The sequence below is a fragment of the Lepidochelys kempii genome, chromosome 26 (genome assembly GCF_965140265.1).
Source record: "Lepidochelys kempii isolate rLepKem1 chromosome 26, rLepKem1.hap2, whole genome shotgun sequence".
In the NCBI taxonomy this organism is placed as follows: domain Eukaryota; kingdom Metazoa; phylum Chordata; order Testudines; family Cheloniidae; genus Lepidochelys; species Lepidochelys kempii.
Genome location: NC_133281.1, coordinates 16,901,930 through 16,923,391, shown reverse-complemented (window position 1 = coordinate 16,923,391; position 21,462 = coordinate 16,901,930).

Below are 21,462 nucleotides of genomic sequence, written 5' to 3'. Positions count from 1 at the left end.
GCAAACAAACACAGACTCGGACACTTACCAGTCCCAGGCAAACTCCTGCTGTGTGCTGCTCTGCTGTCCCCGCTGCTCAGCTGGTTCTCCGCCGCTCAGCTGGTACGCGAAGCTCTGGCTATTTTTAAACAGCCAGGCTTCCCTGTCGCAAACCAACAGACACCCTACTGCCCGCCCCCTGCAGGCTAGCAGCCAATCAGACACTCACTCAGGCTCTCACACTGCCCCCCCAGCAAACACACGCTCGGATACTTCCTCAGCAAGCAAACAAACACAGACTCGGATACTTACCAGTCCCAGGCAAACTCCTGCTGTGTGGTGCTCTGCTGTCCCCGCTGCTCAGCTGGTTCTCCGCCGCTCAGCTGGTTCACGAAGCTCTGGCTATTTTTAAACAGCCAGGCTTCCCTGTCGCAAACCAACAGACACCCTACTGCCCGCCCCCTGCAGGCTAGCAGCCAATCAGACACTCACTCAGGCTCTCACACTGCCCCCCCCAGCAAACACACGCTCGGATACTTCCTCAGCAAGCAAACAAACACAGACTCGGATACTTACCAGTCCCAGGCAAACTCCTGCTGTGTGCTGCTCTGCTGTCCCCGCTGCTCAGCTGGTTCTCCGCCGCTCAGCTGGTACGCGAAGCTCTGGCTATTTTTAAACAGCCAGGCTTCCCTGTCGCAAACCAACAGACAGCCTACTGCCCGCCCCCTGCAGGCTAGCAGCCAATCAGACACTCACTCAGGCTCTCACACTGGCCCCCCAGCAAACACACGCTCGGATTCTTCCTCAGCAAGCAAACAAACACAGACTGGGATACTTACCAGTGCCAGGCAAACTCCTGCTGTTTGCTGCTCTGCTGTCCCCGCTGCTCAGCTGGTTCTCCGCCGCTCAGCTGGTTCACGAAGCTCTGGCTATTTTTAAACAGCCAGGCTTCCCTGTCGCAAAGCAAAAGACACCCTACTGCCCGCCCCCTGCAGGCTAGCAGCCAATCAGACACTCACTCAGGCTCTCACACTGCTCCCCCAGCAAACACACGCTCGGATACTACCTCAGCAAGCAAACAAACACAGACTCGGATACTTACCAGTCCCAGGCAAACTCCTGCTGTGTGCTGCTCTGCTGTCCCCGCTGCTCAGCTGGTTCTCCGCCGCTCAGCTGGTACGCGAAGCTCTGGCTATTTTTAAACAGCCAGGCTTCCCTGTCGCAAACAAAGAGACAGCCTACTGCCCGCCCCCTGCAGGCTAGCAGCCAATCAGACACTCACTCAGGCTCTCACACTGCCCCCCCAGCAAACACACGCTCGGATACTTCCTCAGCAAGCAAACAAACACAGACTCGGATACTTACCAGTCCCAGGAAAACTCCTGCTGTGTGCTGCTCTGCTGTCCCCGCTGCTCAGCTGGTTCTCCGCCGCTCAGCTGGTTCGCGAAGTTCTGGCTATTTTTAAACAGCCAGGCTTCCCTGTCGCAAACCAACAGACACCCTACTGCCCGCCCCCTGCAGGCTAGCAGCCAATCAGACACTCACTCAGGCTCTCACACTGCCCCCCCAGCAAACACACGCTCGGATACTTCCTCAGCAAGCAAACAAACACAGACTCGGATACTTACCAGTGCCAGGCAAACTCCTGCTGTGTGCTGCTCTGCTGTCCCCGCTGCTCAGCTGGTTCTCCGCCGCTCAGCTGGTTCACGAAGCTCTGGCTATTTTTAAACAGCCAGGCTTCCCTGTCGCAAACCAAAAGACACCCTACTGCCCGCCCCCTGCAGGCTAGCAGCCAATCAGACACTCACTCAGGCTCTCACACTGTTCCCCCGGCAAACACACGCTCGGATACTACCTCAGCAAGCAAACAAACACAGACTCGGATACTTACCAGTCCCAGGCAAACTCCTGCTGTGTGCTGCTCTGCTGTCCCCGCTGCTCAGCTGGTTCTCCGCCGCTCAGCTGGTTCGCGAAGTTCTGGCTATTTTTAAACAGCCAGGCTTCCCTGTCGCAAACCAACAGACACCCTACTGCCCGCCCCCTGCAGGCTAGCAGCCAATCAGACACTCACTCAGGCTCTCACACTACCCCCCCAGCAAACACACGCTCGGATACTTCCTCAGCAAGCAAACACACACAGACTCGGATACTTACCAGTGCCAGGCAAACTCCTGCTGTGTGCTGCTCTGCTGTCCCCGCTGCTCAGCTGGTTCTCCGCCGCTCAGCTGGTTCGCGAAGCTCTGGCTATTTTTAAACAGCCAGGCTTCCCTGTCGCAAACCAACAGACACCCTACTGCCCGCCCCCTGCAGGCTAGCAGCCAATCAGACACTCACTCAGGCTCTCACACTGCCCCCCGAGCAAACACACGCTCGGATACTTCCTCAGCAAGCAAACAAACCCAGACTCCGAGAGTTACCAGTCCCAGGCAAACTCCTGCTGTGAGCTGCTCTGCTGTCCCCGCTGCTCAGCTGGTTCTCCGCCGCTCAGCTGTTTCGCGAAGCTCTGGCTATTTTTAAACAGCCAGGCTTCCCTGTCGCAAACCAACAGACACCCTACTGCCCGCCCCCTGCAGGCTAGCAGCCAATCAGACACTCACTCAGGCTCTCACACTGCCCCCTCAGCAAACACACGCTCGGATACTTCCTCAGCAAGCAAACAAACACAGACTCGGATACTTACCAGTGCCAGGCAAACTCCTGCTGTGTGCTGCTCTGCTGTCCCCGCTGCTCAGCTGGTTCTCCGCCGCTCAGCTGGTTCGCGAAGCTCTGGCTATTTTTAAACAGCCAGGCTTCCCTGTCGCAAACCAACAGACACGCTACTGCCCGCCCCCTGCAGGCTAGCAGCCAATCAGACACTCACTCAGGCTCTCACACTGCCCTCCCAGCAAACACACGCTCGGATTCTTCCTCAGCAAGCAAACAAACACCGACTCGGATACTTACCAGTCCCAGGGAAACTCCTGCTGTGAGCTGCTCTGCTGTCCCCACCGCTCAGCTGGTTCTCCGCCGCTCAGCTGGTTCATGAAGCTCTGGCTATTTTTAAACAGCCAGGCTTCCCTGTCGCAAACCAACAGACACCCTTCTGCCCGCCCCCTGCAGGCTAGCAGCCAATCAGACACTCACTCAGGCTCTCACACTGCCCCCCCAGCAAACACACGCTCGGATACTTCCTCAGCAAGCAAACAAACACAGACTCGGATACTTACCAGTGCCAGGCAAACTCCTGCTGTGTGCTGCTCTGCTGTCCCCGCTGCTCAGCTGGTTCTCCGCCGCTCAGCTGGTACGCGAAGCTCTGGCTATTTTTAAACAGCCAGGCTTCCCTGTCGCAAACAACTAGACAGCCTACTGCCCGCCCCCTGCAGGCTAGCAGCCAATCAGACACTCACTCAGGCTCTCACACTGCCCCCCCAGCAAACACACGCTCGGATACTTCCTCAGCAAGCAAACAAACACAGACTCGGATACTTACCAGTCCCAGGAAAACTCCTGCTGTGTGCTGCTCTGCTGTCCCCGCTGCTCAGCTGGTTCTCCGCCGCTCAGCTGGTTCGCGAAGTTCTGGCTATTTTTAAACAGCCAGGCTTCCCTGTCGCAAACCAACAGACACCCTACTGCCCGCCCCCTGCAGGCTAGCAGCCAATCAGACACTCACTCAGGCTCTCACACTGCCCCCCCAGCAAACACACGCTCGGATACTTCCTCAGCAAGCAAACAAACCCAGACTCGGATACTTACCAGACCCAGGCAAACTCCTGCTGTGAGCTGCTCTGCTGTCCCCGCTGCTCAGCTGGTTCTCCGCCGCTCAGCTGGTTCGCGAAGCTCTGGCTATTTTTAAACAGCCAGGCTTCCCTGTCGCAAACCAACAGACACCCTACTGCCCGCCCCCTGCAGGCTAGCAGCCAATCAGACACTCACTCAGGCTCTCACACTGGCCCCCCAGCAAACACACGCTCGGATTCTTCCTCAGCAAGCAAACAAACACAGACTGGGATACTTACCAGTGCCAGGCAAACTCCTGCTGTTTGCTGCTCTGCTGTCCCCGCTGCTCAGCTGGTTCTCCGCCGCTCAGCTGGTTCACGAAGCTCTGGCTATTTTTAAACAGCCAGGCTTCCCTGTCGCAAAGCAAAAGACACCCTACTGCCCGCCCCCTGCAGGCTAGCAGCCAATCAGACACTCACTCAGGCTCTCACACTGCTCCCCCAGCAAACACACGCTCGGATACTACCTCAGCAAGCAAACAAACACAGACTCGGATACTTACCAGTCCCAGGCAAACTCCTGCTGTGTGCTGCTCTGCTGTCCCCGCTGCTCAGCTGGTTCTCCGCCGCTCAGCTGGTACGCGAAGCTCTGGCTATTTTTAAACAGCCAGGCTTCCCTGTCGCAAACAAAGAGACAGCCTACTGCCCGCCCCCTGCAGGCTAGCAGCCAATCAGACACTCACTCAGGCTCTCACACTGCCCCCCCAGCAAACACACGCTCGGATACTTCCTCAGCAAGCAAACAAACACAGACTCGGATACTTACCAGTCCCAGGAAAACTCCTGCTGTGTGCTGCTCTGCTGTCCCCGCTGCTCAGCTGGTTCTCCGCCGCTCAGCTGGTTCGCGAAGTTCTGGCTATTTTTAAACAGCCAGGCTTCCCTGTCGCAAACCAACAGACACCCTACTGCCCGCCCCCTGCAGGCTAGCAGCCAATCAGACACTCACTCAGGCTCTCACACTGCCCCCCCAGCAAACACACGCTCGGATACTTCCTCAGCAAGCAAACAAACACAGACTCGGATACTTACCAGTGCCAGGCAAACTCCTGCTGTGTGCTGCTCTGCTGTCCCCGCTGCTCAGCTGGTTCTCCGCCGCTCAGCTGGTTCACGAAGCTCTGGCTATTTTTAAACAGCCAGGCTTCCCTGTCGCAAACCAAAAGACACCCTACTGCCCGCCCCCTGCAGGCTAGCAGCCAATCAGACACTCACTCAGGCTCTCACACTGTTCCCCCGGCAAACACACGCTCGGATACTACCTCAGCAAGCAAACAAACACAGACTCGGATACTTACCAGTCCCAGGCAAACTCCTGCTGTGTGCTGCTCTGCTGTCCCCGCTGCTCAGCTGGTTCTCCGCCGCTCAGCTGGTTCGCGAAGTTCTGGCTATTTTTAAACAGCCAGGCTTCCCTGTCGCAAACCAACAGACACCCTACTGCCCGCCCCCTGCAGGCTAGCAGCCAATCAGACACTCACTCAGGCTCTCACACTACCCCCCCAGCAAACACACGCTCGGATACTTCCTCAGCAAGCAAACACACACAGACTCGGATACTTACCAGTGCCAGGCAAACTCCTGCTGTGTGCTGCTCTGCTGTCCCCGCCGCTCAGCTGGTTCGCGAAGCTCTGGCTATTTTTAAACAGCCAGGCTTCCCTGTCGCAAACCAACAGACACCCTACTGCCCGCCCCCTGCAGGCTAGCAGCCAATCAGACACTCACTCAGGCTCTCACACTGCCCCCCCAGCAAACACACGCTCGGATACTTCCTCAGCAAGCAAACAAACCCAGACTCCGAGAGTTACCAGTCCCAGGCAAACTCCTGCTGTGAGCTGCTCTGCTGTCCCCGCTGCTCAGCTGGTTCTCCGCCGCTCAGCTGTTTCGCGAAGCTCTGGCTATTTTTAAACAGCCAGGCTTCCCTGTCGCAAACCAACCGACACCCTACTGCCCGCCCCCTGCAGGCTAGCAGCCAATCAGACACTCACTCAGGCTCTCACACTGCCCCCTCAGCAAACACACGCTCGGATACTTCCTCAGCAAGCAAACAAACACAGACTCGGATACTTACCAGTGCCAGGCAAACTCCTGCTGTGTGCTGCTCTGCTGTCCCCGCTGCTCAGCTGGTTCTCCGCCGCTCAGCTGGTTCGCGAAGCTCTGGCTATTTTTAAACAGCCAGGCTTCCCTGTCGCAAACCAACAGACACGCTACTGCCCGCCCCCTGCAGGCTAGCAGCCAATCAGACACTCACTCAGGCTCTCACACTGCCCTCCCAGCAAACACACGCTCGGATTCTTCCTCAGCAAGCAAACAAACACCGACTCGGATACTTACCAGTCCCAGGGAAACTCCTGCTGTGAGCTGCTCTGCTGTCCCCACCGCTCAGCTGGTTCTCCGCCGCTCAGCTGGTTCATGAAGCTCTGGCTATTTTTAAACAGCCAGGCTTCCCTGTCGCAAACCAACAGACACCCTTCTGCCCGCCCCCTGCAGGCTAGCAGCCAATCAGACACTCACTCAGGCTCTCACACTGCCCCCCCAGCAAACACACGCTCGGATACTTCCTCAGCAAGCAAACAAACACAGACTCGGATACTTACCAGTGCCAGGCAAACTCCTGCTGTGTGCTGCTCTGCTGTCCCCGCTGCTCAGCTGGTTCTCCGCCGCTCAGCTGGTACGCGAAGCTCTGGCTATTTTTAAACAGCCAGGCTTCCCTGTCGCAAACAAATAGACAGCCTACTGCCCGCCCCCTGCAGGCTAGCAGCCAATCAGACACTCACTCAGGCTCTCACACTGCCCCCCCAGCAAACACACGCTCAGATTCTTCCTCAGCAAGCAAACAAACCCAGACTCGGATACTTACCAGTCCCAGGCAAACTCCTGCTGTGAGCTGCTCTGCTGTCCCCGCTGCTCAGCTGGTTCTCCGCCGCTCAGCTGGTTCGCGAAGCTCTGGCTATTTTTAAACAGCCAGGCTTCCCTGTCGCAAACCAACAGACACCCTACTGCCCGCCCCCTGCAGGCTAGCAGCCAATCAGACACTCACTCAGGCTCTCACACTGCCCCCCCAGCAAACACACGCTCGGATACTTCCTCAGCAAGCAAACAAACACAGACTCGGATACTTACCAGTCCCAGGCAAACTCCTGCTGTGTGCTGCTCTGTCGTCCCCGCTGCTCAGCTGGTTCTCCGCCGCTCAGCTGGTTCACGAAGCTCTGGCTATTTTTAAACAGCCAGGCTTCCCTGTCGCAAACCAACAGACACCCTACTGCCCGCCCCCTGCAGGCTAGCAGCCAATCAGACACTCACTCATGCTCTCACACTGCCCCCCCCAGCAAACACACGCTCGGATACTTCCTCAGCAAGCAAACAAACACAGACTCGGATACTTACCAGTGCCAGGCAAACTCCTGCTGTGTGCTGCTCTGCTGTCCCCGCTGCTCAGCTGGTTCTCCGCCGCTCAGCTGGTTCGCGAAGCTCTGGCTATTTTTAAACAGCCAGGCTTCCCTGTCGCAAACCAACAGACACCCTTCTGCCCGCCCCCTGCAGGCTAGCAGCCAATCAGACACTCACTCAGGCTCTCACACTACCCCCCCAGCAAACACACGCTCGGATACTTCCTCAGCAAGCAAACAAACACAGACTCGGATACTTACCAGTGCCAGGCAAACTCCTGCTGTGTGCTGCTCTGCTGTCCCCGCTGCTCAGCTGGTTCTCCGCCGCTCAGCTGGTTCACGAAGCTCTGGCTATTTTTAAACAGCCAGGCTTCCCTGTCGCAAACCAACAGACACGCTACTGCCCGCCCCCTGCAGGCTAGCAGCCAATCAGACACTCACTCAGGCTCTCACACTGCCCTCCCAGCAAACACACGCTCGGATTCTTCCTCAGCAAGCAAACAAACACCGACTCGGATACTTACCAGTCCCAGGGAAACTCCTGCTGTGAGCTGCTCTGCTGTCCCCACCGCTCAGCTGGTTCTCCGCCGCTCAGCTGGTTCATGAAGCTCTGGCTATTTTTAAACAGCCAGGCTTCCCTGTCGCAAACCAACAGACACACTTCTGCCCGCCCCCTGCAGGCTAGCAGCCAATCAGACACTCACTCAGGCTCTCACACTGCCCCCCCAGCAAACACACGCTCGGATACTTCCTCAGCAAGCAAACAAACACAGACTCGGATACTTACCAGTGCCAGGCAAACTCCTGCTGTGTGCTGCTCTGCTGTCCCCGCTGCTCAGCTGGTTCTCCGCCGCTCAGCTGGTTCACGAAGCTCTGGCTATTTTTAAACAGCCAGGCTTCCCTGTCGCAAACCAACAGACACCCTACTGCCCGCCCCCTGCAGGCTAGCAGCCAATCAGACACTCACTCAGGCTCTCACACTGCTCCCCCAGCAAACACACGCTCGGATACTACCTCAGCAAGCAAACAAACACAGACTCGGACACTTACCAGTCCCAGGCAAACTCCTGCTGTGTGCTGCTCTGCTGTCCCCGCTGCTCAGCTGGTTCTCCGCCGCTCAGCTGGTACGCGAAGCTCTGGCTATTTTTAAACAGCCAGGCTTCCCTGTCGCAAACAAATAGACAGCCTACTGCCCGCCCCCTGCAGGCTAGCAGCCAATCAGACACTCACTCAGGCTCTCACACTGCCCCCCCAGCAAACACACGCTCAGATTCTTCCTCAGCAAGCAAACAAACCCAGACTCGGATACTTACCATTCCCAGGCAAACTCCTGCTGTGAGCTGCTCTGCTGTCCCCGCTGCTCAGCTGGTTCTCCGCCGCTCAGCTGGTTCGCGAAGCTCTGGCTATTTTTAAACAGCCAGGCTTCCCTGTCGCAAACCAACAGACACCCTACTGCCCGCCCCCTGCAGGCTAGCAGCCAATCAGACACTCACTCAGGCTCTCACACTGCCCCCCCAGCAAACACACGCTCGGATACTTCCTCAGCAAGCAAACAAACACAGACTGGGATACTTACCAGTGCCAGGCAAACTCCTGCTGTGTGCTGCTCTGCTGTCCCCGCTGCTCAGCTGGTTCTCCGCCGCTCAGCTGGTTCACGAAGCTCTGGCTATTTTTAAACAGCCAGGCTTCCCTGTCGCAAACCAACAGACACCCTACTGCCCGCCCCCTGCAGGCTAGCAGCCAATCAGACACTCACTCAGGCTCTCACACTGCCCCCCCCAGCAAACACACGCTCGGATACTTCCTCAGCAAGCAAACAAACACAGACTCGGATACTTACCAGTCCCAGGCAAACTCCTGCTGTGTGCTGCTCTGCTGTCCCCGCTGCTCAGCTGGTTCTCCGCCGCTCAGCTGGTACGCGAAGCTCTGGCTATTTTTAAACAGCCAGGCTTCCCTGTCGCAAACCAACAGACAGCCTACTGCCCGCCCCCTGCAGGCTAGCAGCCAATCAGACACTCACTCAGGCTCTCACACTGCCCCCCCAGCAAACACACGCTCGGATTCTTCCTCAGCAAGCAAACAAACACAGACTCGGATACTTACCAGTCCCAGGCAAACTCCTGCTATGAGCTGCTCTGCTGTCCCCGCTGCTCAGCTGGTTCTCCGCCGCTCAGCTGGTACGCGAAGCTCTGGCTATTTTTAAACAGCCAGGCTTTCCTGTCGCAAACCAACAGACAGCCTACTGCCCGCCCCCTGCAGGCTAGCAGCCAATCAGACACTCACTCAGGCTCTCACACTGCCCTCCCAGCAAACACACGCTCGGATTCTTCCTCAGCAAGCAAACAAACACCGACTCGGATACTTACCAGTCCCAGGGAAACTCCTGCTGTGAGCTGCTCTGCTGTCCCCACCGCTCAGCTGGTTCTCCGCCGCTCAGCTGGTTCATGAAGCTCTGGCTATTTTTAAACAGCCAGGCTTCCCTGTCGCAAACCAACAGACACCCTTCTGCCCGCCCCCTGCAGGCTAGCAGCCAATCAGACACTCACTCAGGCTCTCACACTGCCCCCCCAGCAAACACACGCTCGGATACTTCCTCAGCAAGCAAACAAACACAGACTCGGATACTTACCAGTGCCAGGCAAACTCCTGCTGTGTGCTGCTCTGCTGTCCCCGCTGCTCAGCTGGTTCTCCGCCGCTCAGCTGGTTCGCGAAGCTCTGGCTATTTTTAAACAGCCAGGCTTCCCTGTCACAAACCAAAAGACACCCTACTGCCCGCCCCCTGCAGGCTAGCAGCCAATCAGACACTCACTCAGGCTCTCACACTGTTCCCCCGGCAAACACACGCTCGGATACTACCTCAGCAAGCAAACAAACACAGACTCGGATACTTACCAGTCCCAGGCAAACTCCTGCTGTGTGCTGCTCTGCTGTCCCCGCTGCTCAGCTGGTTCTCCGCCGCTCAGCTGGTACGCGAAGCTCTGGCTATTTTTAAACAGCCAGGCTTCCCTGTCGCAAACAAATAGACAGCCTAGTGCCCGCCCCCTGCAGGCTAGCAGCCCATCAGACACTCACTCAGGCTCTCACACTGCCCCCCAGCAAACACACGCTCAGATTCTTCCTCAGCAAGCAAACAAACCCAGACTCGGATACTTACCAGTCCCAGGCAAACTCCTGCTGTGTGCTGTTCTGCTGTCCCCGCTGCTCAGCTGGTTCTCCGCCGCTCAGCTGGTACGCGAAGCTCTGGCTATTTTTAAACAGCCAGGCTTCCCTGTCGCAAACCAACAGACACCCTACTGCCCGCCCCCTGCAGGCTAGCAGCCAATCAGACACTCACTCAGGCTCTCACACTGCCCCCCCAGCAAACACACGCTCGGATACTTCCTCAGCAAGCAAACAAACACAGACTCGGATACTTACCAGTGCCAGGCAAACTCCTGCTGTGTGCTGCTCTGCTGTCCCCGCTGCTCAGCTGGTTCTCCGCCGCTCAGCTGGTTCGCGAAGCTCTGGCTATTTTTAAACAGCCAGGCTTCCCTGTCGCAAACCAACAGACACCCTACTGCCCGCCCCCTGCAGGCTAGCAGCCAATCAGACACTCACTCAGGCTCTCACACTGCCCCCCCAGCAAACACACGCTCGGATACTTCCTCAGCAAGCAAACAAACCCAGACTCCGATAGTTACCAGTCCCAGGCAAACTCCTGCTGTGAGCTGCTCTGCTGTCCCCGCTGCTCAGCTGGTTCTCCGCCGCTCAGCTGTTTCGCGAAGCTCTGGCTATTTTTAAACAGCCAGGCTTCCCTGTCGCAAACCAACAGACACCCTACTGCCCGCCCCCTGCAGGCTAGCAGCCAATCAGACACTCACTCAGGCTCTCACACTGCCCCCTCAGCAAACACACGCTCGGATACTTCCTCAGCAAGCAAACAAACACAGACTCGGATACTTACCAGTGCCAGGCAAACTCCTGCTGTGTGCTGCTCTGCTGTCCCCGCTGCTCAGCTGGTTCTCCGCCGCTCAGCTGGTTCGCGAAGCTCTGGCTATTTTTAAACAGCCAGGCTTCCCTGTCGCAAACCAACAGACACGCTACTGCCCGCCCCCTGCAGGCTAGCAGCCAATCAGACACTCACTCAGGCTCTCACACTGCCCTCCCAGCAAACACACGCTCGGATTCTTCCTCAGCAAGCAAACAAACACCGACTCGGATACTTACCAGTACCAGGGAAACTCCTGCTGTGAGCTGCTCTGCTGTCCCCACCGCTCAGCTGGTTCTCCGCCGCTCAGCTGGTTCGCGAAGCTCTGGCTATTTTTAAACAGCCAGGCTTCCCTGTCGCAAACCAACAGACACCCTTCTGCCCGCCCCCTGCAGGCTAGCAGCCAATCAGACACTCACTCAGGCTCTCACACTGCCCCCCCAGCAAACACACGCTCGGATACTTCCTCAGCAAGCAAACAAACACAGACTCGGATACTTACCAGTGCCAGGCAAACTCCTGCTGTGTGCTGCTCTGCTGTCCCCGCTGCTCAGCTGGTTCTCCGCCGCTCAGCTGGTTCACGAAGCTCTGGCTATTTTTAAACAGCCAGGCTTCCCTGTCGCAAACCAACAGACACCCTACTGCCCGCCCCCTGCAGGCTAGCAGCCAATCAGACACTCACTCAGGCTCTCACACTGCTCCCCCAGCAAACACACGCTCGGATACTACCTCAGCAAGCAAACAAACACAGACTCGGACACTTACCAGTCCCAGGCAAACTCCTGCTGTGTGCTGCTCTGCTGTCCCCGCTGCTCAGCTGGTTCTCCGCCGCTCAGCTGGTACGCGAAGCTCTGGCTATTTTTAAACAGCCAGGCTTCCCTGTCGCAAACAAATAGACAGCCTACTGCCCGCCCCCTGCAGGCTAGCAGCCAATCAGACACTCACTCAGGCTCTCAAACTGCCCCCCCAGCAAACACACGCTCAGATTCTTCCTCAGCAAGCAAACAAACCCAGACTCGGATACTTACCAGTCCCAGGCAAACTCCTGCTGTGAGCTGCTCTGCTGTCCCCGCTGCTCAGCTGGTTCTCCGCCGCTCAGCTGGTTCGCGAAGCTCTGGCTATTTTTAAACAGCCAGGCTTCCCTGTCGCAAACCAACAGACACCCTACTGCCCGCCCCCTGCAGGCTAGCAGCCAATCAGACACTCACTCAGGCTCTCACACTGCCCCCCCAGCAAACACACGCTCGGATACTTCCTCAGCAAGCAAACAAACACAGACTCGGATACTTACCAGTCCCAGGCAAACTCCTGCTGTGTGGTGCTCTGCTGTCCCCGCTGCTCAGCTGGTTCTCCGCCGCTCAGCTGGTTCACGAAGCTCTGGCTATTTTTAAACAGCCAGGCTTCCCTGTCGCAAACCAACAGACACCCTACTGCCCGCCCCCTGCAGGCTAGCAGCCAATCAGACACTCACTCAGGCTCTCACACTGCCCCCCCCAGCAAACACACGCTCGGATACTTCCTCAGCAAGCAAACAAACACAGACTCGGATACTTACCAGTCCCAGGCAAACTCCTGCTGTGTGCTGCTCTGCTGTCCCCGCTGCTCAGCTGGTTCTCCGCCGCTCAGCTGGTACGCGAAGCTCTGGCTATTTTTAAACAGCCAGGCTTCCCTGTCGCAAACCAACAGACAGCCTACTGCCCGCCCCCTGCAGGCTAGCAGCCAATCAGACACTCACTCAGGCTCTCACACTGCCCCCCCAGCAAACACACGCTCGGATTCTTCCTCAGCAAGCAAACAAACACAGACTCGGATACTTACCAGTCCCAGGCAAACTCCTGCTATGAGCTGCTCTGCTGTCCCCGCTGCTCAGCTGGTTCTCCGCCGCTCAGCTGGTACGCGAAGCTCTGGCTATTTTTAAACAGCCAGGCTTTCCTGTCGCAAACCAACAGACAGCCTACTGCCCACCCCCTGCAGGCTAGCAGCCAATCAGACACTCACTCAGGCTCTCACACTGCCCTCCCAGCAAACACACGCTCGGATTCTTCCTCAGCAAGCAAACAAACACCGACTCGGATACTTACCAGTCCCAGGGAAACTCCTGCTATGAGCTGCTCTGCTGTCCCCACCGCTCAGCTGGTTCTCCGCCGCTCAGCTGGTTCATGAAGCTCTGGCTATTTTTAAACAGCCAGGCTTCCCTGTCGCAAACCAACAGACACCCTTCTTCCCGCCCCCTCCAGGCTAGCAGCCAATCAGACACTCACTCAGGCTCTCACACTGCCCCCCCAGCAAACACACGCTCGGATACTTCCTCAGCAAGCAAACAAACACAGACTCGGATACTTACCAGTCCCAGGAAAACTCCTGCTGTGTGCTGCTCTGCTGTCCCCGCTGCTCAGGTGGTTCTCCGCCGCTCAGCTTGTTCGCGAAGCTCTGGCTATTTTTAAACAGCCAGCCTTCCCTGTCGCAAACCAACAGACACGCTACTGCCCGTCCCCTGCAGGCTAGCAGCCAATCAGACACTCACTCAGGCTCTCACACTGCCCCCCCAGCAAACACACGCTCAGATTCTTCCTCAGCAAGCAAACAAACCCAGACTCGGATACTTACCAGTCCCAGGCAAACTCCTGCTGTGAGCTGCTCTGCTGTCCTCGCTGCTCAGCTGGTTCTCCGCCGCTCAGCTGGTTCGCGAGGCTCTGGCTATTTTTAAACAGCCAGGCTTCCCTGTCGCAAACCAACAGACACCCTACTGCCCGCCCCCTGCAGGCTAGCAGCCAATCAGACACTCACTCAGGCTCTCACACTGCCCCCCCAGCAAACACACGCTCGGATACTTCCTCAGCAAGCAAACAAACACAGACTCGGATACTTACCAGTCCCAGGGAGACTCCTGCTGTGAGCTGCTCTGCTGTCCCCACCGCTCAGCTGGTTCTCCGACGCTCAGCTGGTACGCGAAGCTCTGGCTATTTTTAAACAGCCAGGCTTCCCTGTCGCAAACAAATAGACAGCCTACTGCCCGCCCCCTGCAGGCTAGCAGCCAATCAGACATTCACTCAGGCTCTCACACTACCCCCCCAGCAAACACACGCTCGGATACTACCTCAGCAAGCAAACAAACACAGACTCGGATACTTACCAGTCCCAGGCAAACTCCTGCTGTGTGCTGCTCTGCTGTCCCCGCTGCTCAGCTGGTTCTCCGCCGCTCAGCTGGTTCATGAAGCTCTGGCTATTTTTAAACAGCCAGGCTTCCCTGTCGCAAACCAACAGACAGCCTACTGCCCGCCCCCTGCAGGCTAGCAGCCAATCAGACACTCCCTCAGGCTCTCACACTGCCCCCCCAGCAAACACACGCTCGGATTCTTCCTCAGCAAGCAAACAAACACAGACTCGGATACTTACCAGTCCCAGGGAAACTCCTGCTGTGTGCTGCTCTGCTGTCCACACTGCTCAGCTGGTTCTCTGCCACTCAGCTGGTTCGCGAAGCTCTGGCTATTTTTAAACAGCCAGGCTTCCCTGTCGCAAACCAAAAGACACCCTACTGCCCGCCCCCTGCAGGCTAGCAGCCAATCAGACACTCACTCAGGCTCTCACACTGCCCCCCCAGCAAACACACGCTCGGATACTTCCTCAGCAAGCAAACAAACACAGACTCGGATACTTACCAGTCACAGGAAAACTCCTGCTGTGTGCTGCTCTGCTGTCCCCGCTGCTCAGCTGGTTCTCCGCCGCTCAGCTGGTACGCGAAGTTCTGGCTATTTTTAAACAGCCAGGCTTCCCTGTCGCAAACCAACAGACACCCTACTGCCCGCCCCCTGCAGGCTAGCAGCCAATCAGACACTCACTCAGGCTCTCACACTGGCCCCCCAGCAAACACACGCTCGGATACTTCCTCAGCAAGCAAACAAACCCAGACTCGGATACTTACCAGTCCCAGGCAAACTCCTGCTGTGTGCTGCTCTGCTGTCCCCGCTGCTCAGCTGGTTCTCCGCCGCTCAGCTGGTTCGCGAAGCTCTGGCTATTTTTAAACAGCCAGGCTTCCCTGTCGCAAACCAACAGACACCCTGCTGCCCGCCCCCTGCAGGCTAGCAGCCAATCAGACACTCACTCAGGCTCTCACACTGCCCGCCCAGCAAACACACGCTCGGATTCTTCCTCAGCAAGCAAACAAACACAGACTCGGATACTTACCAGTCCCAGGCAAACTCCTGCTATGAGCTGCTCTGCTGTCCCCGCTGCTCAGCTGGTTCTCCGCCGCTCAGCTGGTACGCGAAGCTCTGGCTATTTTTAAACAGCCAGGCTTTCCTGTCGCAAACCAACAGACAGCCTACTGCCCACCCCCTGCAGGCTAGCAGCCAATCAGACACTCACTCAGGCTCTCACACTGCCCTCCCAGCAAACACACGCTCGGATTCTTCCTCAGCAAGCAAACAAACACCGACTCGGATACTTACCAGTCCCAGGGAAACTCCTGCTATGAGCTGCTCTGCTGTCCCCGCTGCTCAGCTGGTTCTCCGCCGCTCAGCTGGTACGCGAAGCTCTGGCTATTTTTAAACAGCCAGGCTTCCCTGTCGCAAACCAACAGACACCCTACTGCCCGCCCCCTGCAGGCTAGCAGCCAATCAGACACTCACTCAGGCTCTCACACTACCCCCCCAGCAAACACACGCTCGCATTCTTCCTCAGCAAGCAAACAAACACAGACTCGGATACTTACCAGTGCCAGGCAAACTCCTGCTGTGTGCTGCTCTGCTGTCCCCGCTGCTCAGCTGGTTCTCCGCCGCTCAGCTGGTTCGCCAAGCTCTGGCTATTTTTAAACAGCCAGGCTTCCCTGTCGCAAACCAACAGACACCCTACTGCCCGCCCCCTGCAGGCTAGCAGCCAATCAGACACTCACTCAGGCTCTCACACTGCCCGCCCAGCAAACACACGCTCGGATTCTTCCTCAGCAAGCAAACAAACACAGACTCGGATACTTACCAGTCCCAGGCAAACTCCTGCTATGAGCTGCTCTGCTGTCCCCGCTGCTCAGCTGGTTCTCCGCCGCTCAGCTGGTACGCGAAGCTCTGGCTATTTTTAAACAGCCAGGCTTCCCTGTCGCAAACCAACAGACAGCCTACTGCCCACCCCCTGCAGGCTAGCAGCCAATCAGACACTCACTCAGGCTCTCACACTGCCCTCCCAGCAAACACACGCTCGGATTCTTCCTCAGCAAGCAAACAAACACCGACTCGGATACTTACCAGTCCCAGGGAAACTCCTGCTATGAGCTGCTCTGCTGTCCCCGCTGCTCAGCTGGTTCTCCGCCGCTCAGCTGGTACGCGAAGCTCTGGCTATTTTTAAACAGCCAGGCTTCCCTGTCGCAAACCAACAGACACCCTACTGCCCGCCCCCTGCAGGCTAGCAGCCAATCAGACACTCACTCAGGCTCTCACACTACCCCCCCAGCAAACACACGCTCGCATTCTTCCTCAGCAAGCAAACAAACACAGACTCGGATACTTACCAGTGCCATCAAACTCCTGCTGTGTGCTGCTCTGCTGTCCCGCTGCTCAGCTGGTTCTCCGCCGCTCAGCTGGTTCGCGAAGCTCTGGCTATTTTTAAACAGCCAGGCTTCCCTGTCGCAAACCAACAGACACCCTACTGCCCGCCCCCTGCAGGCTAGCAGCCAATCAGACACTCACTCAGGCTCTCACACTGCCCTCCCAGCAAACACACGCTCGGATTCTACCTCAGCAAGCAAACAAACACAGACTCGGATACTTACCAGTCCCAGGCAAACTCCTGCTGTGTGCTGCTCTGCTGTCCCCGCTGCTCAGCTGGTTCTCCGCCGCTCAGCTGGTTCGCGAAGCTCTGGCTATTTTTAAACAGCCAGGCTTCCCTGTCGCAAACCAACAGACACCCTTCTGCCCGCCCCCTCCTGGCTAGCAGCCAATCAGACACTCACTCAGGCTCTCACACTGCCCCCCCAGCAAACACACGCTCGGATACTTCCTCAGCAAGCAAACAAACACAGACTCGGATACTTACCAGTCCCAGGCAAACTCCTGCTATGAGCTGCTCTGCTGTCCCCGCTGCTCAGCTGGTTCTCCGCCGCTCAGCTGGTTCACGAATCTCTGGCTATTTTTAAACAGCCAGGCTTTCCTGTCGCAAACCAACAGACAGCCTACTGCCCGCCCCCTGCAGGCTAGCAGCCAATCAGACACTCACTCAGGCTCTCACACTGCCGCCCAGCAAACACACGCTCGGATTCTTCCTCAGCAAGCAAACAAACACAGACTCGGATACTTACCAGTCCCAGGCAAACTCCTGCTATGAGCTGCTCTGCTGTCCCCGCTGCTCAGCTGGTTCTCCGCCGCTCAGCTGGTTCGCGAAGCTCTGGCTATTTTTAAACAGCCAGGCTTTCCTGTCGCAAACCAACAGACAGCCTACTGCCCGCCCCCTGCAGGCTAGCAGCCAATCAGACACTCACTCAGGCTCTCACACTGCTCAGCAAGCAAACAAACACAGACTCGGATACTTACCAGTCCCAGGGAAACTCCTGCTGTGAGCTGCTCTGCTGTCCCCACCGCTCAGCTGGTTCTCCGCCGCTCAGCTGGTTCATGAAGCTCTGGCTATTTTTAAACAGCCAGGCTTCCCTGTCGCAAACCAACAGACACCCTTCTGCCCGCCCCCTCCTGGCTAGCAGCCAATCAGACACTCACTCAGGCTCTCACACTGCTCCCCCAGCAAACACACGCTCGGATACTACCTCAGCAAGCAAACAAACACAGACTCGGATACTTACCAGTCCCAGGCAAACTCCTGCTGTGTGCTGCTCTGCTGTCCCCGCTGCTCAGCTGGTTCTCCGCCGCTCAGCTGGTACGCGAAGCTCTGGCTATTTTTAAACAGCCAGGCTTCCCTGTCGCAAACAAATAGACAGCCTACTGCCCGCCCCCTGCAGGCTAGCAGCCAATCAGACACTCACTCAGGCTCTCACACTGCCCCCCCAGCAAACACACGCTCGGATACTTCCTCAGCAAGCAAACAAACACAGGCGCGGATACTTACCAGTCCCAGGCAAACTCCTGCTGTGTGCTGCTCTGCTGTCCCCGCTGCTCAGCTGGTTCTCCGCCGCTAAGCTGGTACGCGAAGCTCTGGCTATTTTTAAACAGCCAGGCTTCCCTGTCGCAAACCAACAGACACCCTACTGCCCGCCCCCTGCAGGCTAGCAGCCAATCAGACACTCACTCAGGCTCTCACACTACCCCCCCAGCAAACACACGCTCGCATTCTTCCTCAGCAAGCAAACAAACACAGACTCGGATACTTACCAGTGCCAGGCAAACTCCTGCTGTGTGCTGCTCTGCTGTCCCCGCTGCTCAGCTGGTTCTCCGCCGCTCAGCTGGTTCGCGAAGCTCTGGCTATTTTTAAACAGCCAGGCTTCCCTGTCGCAAACCAACAGACACCCTGCTGCCCGGCCCCTGCAGGCTAGCAGCCAATCAGACACTCACTCAGGCTCTCACACTACCCCCCCAGCAAACACACGCTCGGATACTACCTCAGCAAGCAAACAAACACAGACTCGGATACTTACCAGTCCCAGGCAAACTCCTGCTGTGTGCTGCTCTGCTGTCCCCGCTGCTCAGCTGGTTCTCCGCCGCTCAGCTGGTTCGCGAAGCTCTGGCTATTTTTAAACAGCCAGGCTTCCCTGTCGCAAACCAACAGACACCCTACTGCCCGCCCCCTGCAGCCTAGCAGCCAATCAGACACTCACTCAGGCTCTCACACTGCCCCCCCAGCAAACACACGCTCGGATTCTTCCTCAGCAAGCAAACAAACACAGACTCGGATACTTACCAGTCCCAGGGAAACTCCTGCTGTGAGCTGCTCTGCTGTCCCCGCTGCTCAGCTGGTTCTCCGCCGCTCAGCTGGTACGCGAAGCTCTGGCTATTTTTAAACAGCCAGGCTTCCCTGTCGCAAACAAATAGACAGCCTACTGCCCGCCCCCTGCAGGCTAGCAGCCAATCAGACACTCCCTCAGGCTCTCACACTGCCCCCCCAGCAAACACACGCTCGGATACTTCCTCAGCAAGCAAACAAACACAGACTCGGATACTTACCAGTCCCAGGGAAACTCCTGCTGTGAGCTGCTCTGCTGTCCCCACCGCTCAGCTGGTTCTCCGCCGCTCAGCTGGTTCATGAAGCTCTGGCTATTTTTAAACAGCCAGGCTTCCCTGTCGCAAACCAACAGACACCCTTCTGCCCGCCCCCTCCAGGCTAGCAGCCAATCAGACACTCACTCAGGCTCTCACACTGCCCCCCCAGCAAACACACGCTCGGATACTTCCTCAGCAAGCAAACAAACACAGACTCGGATACTTACCAGTCCCAGGCAAACTCCTGCTGTGTGCTGCTCTGCTGTCCCCGCTGCTCAGCTGGTTCTCCGCCGCTCAGCTGGTACGCGAAGCTCTGGCTATTTTTAAACAGCCAGGCTTCCCTGTCGCAAACAACTAGACAGCCTACTGCCCGCCCCCTGCAGGCTAGCAGCCAATCAGACACTCACTCAGGCTCTCACACTGCCCCCCCAGCAAACACACGCTCGGATACTTCCTCAGCAAGCAAACAAACCCAGACTCGGATACTTACCAGACCCAGGCAAACTCCTGCTGTGAGCTGCTCTGCTGTCCCCGCTGCTCAGCTGGTTCTCCGCCGCTCAGCTGGTTCGCGAAGCTCTGGCTATTTTTAAACAGCCAGGCTTCCCTGTCGCAAACCAACAGACACCCTACTGCCCGCCCCCTGCAGGCTAGCAGCCAATCAGACACTCACTCAGGCTCTCACACTGGCCCCCCAGCAAACACACGCTCGGATTCTTCCTCAGCAAGCAAACAAACACAGACTCGGATACTTACCAGTCCCAGGCAAACTCCTGCTATGAGCTGCTCTGCTGTCCCCGCTGCTCAGCTGGTTCTCCGCCGCTCAGCTGGTACGCGAAGCTCTGGCTATTTTTAAACAGCCAGGCTTTCCTGTCGCAAACCAACAGACAGCCTACTGCCCACCCCCTGCAGGCTAGCAGCCAATCAGACACTCACTCAGGCTCTCACACTGCCCTCCCAGCAAACACACGCTCGGATTCTTCCTCAGCAAGCAAACAAACACCGACTCGGATACTTACCAGTCCCAGGGAAACTCCTGCTATGAGCTGCTCTGCTGTCCCCACCGCTCAGCTGGTTCTCCGCCGCTCAGCTGGTTCATGAAGCTCTGGCTATTTTTAAACAGCCAGGCTTCCCTGTCGCAAACCAACAGACACCCTTCTGCCCGCCCCCTCCAGGCTAGCAGCCAATCAGACACTCACTCAGGCTCTCACACTGCCCCCCCAGCAAACACACGCTCGGATACTACCTCAGCAAGCAAACAAACACAGACTCGGATACTTACCAGTCCCAGGCAAACTCCTGCTGTGTGCTGCTCTGCTGTCCCCGCTGCTCAGCTGGTTCTCCGCCGCTCAGCTGGTTCATGAAGCTCTGGCTATTTTTAAACAGCCAGGCTTCCCTGTCGCAAACCAACAGACAGCCTACTGCCCGCCCCCTGCAGGCTAGCAGCCAATCAGACACTCCCTCAGGCTCTCACACTGCCCCCCCAGCAAACACACGCTCGGATTCTTCCTCAGCAAGCAAACAAACACAGACTCGGATACTTACCAGTCCCAGGGAAACTCCTGCTGTGTGCTGCTCTGCTGTCCACGCTGCTCAGCTGGTTCTCTGCCACTCAGCTGGTTCGCGAAGCTCTGGCTATTTTTAAACAGCCAGGCTTCCCTGTCGCAAACCAACAGACACCCTACTGCCCGCCCCCTGCAGGCTAGCAGCCAATCAGACACTCACTCAGGCTCTCACACTGCCCCCCCAGCAAACACACGCTCGGATACTTCCTCAGCAAGCAAACAAACACAGACTCGGATACTTACCAGTCCCAGGAAAACTCCTGCTGTGTGCTGCTCTGCTGTCCCCGCTGCTCAGCTGGTTCTCCGCCGCTCAGCTGGTACGCGAAGTTCTGGCTATTTTTAAACAGCCAGGCTTCCCTGTCGCAAACCAACAGACACCCTACTGCCCGCCCCCTGCAGGCTAGCAGCCAATCAGACACTCACTCAGGCTCTCACACTGGCCCCCCAGCAAACACACGCTCGGATACTTCCTCAGCAAGCAAACAAACCCAGACTCGGATACTTACCAGTCCCAGGCAAACTCCTGCTGTGTGCTGCTCTGCTGTCCCCGCTGCTCAGCTGGTTCTCCGCCGCTCAGCTGGTTCGCGAAGCTCTGGCTATTTTTAAACAGCCAGGCTTCCCTGTCGCAAACCAACAGACACCCTGCTGCCCGCCCCCTGCAGGTGAGCAGCCAATCAGACACTCACT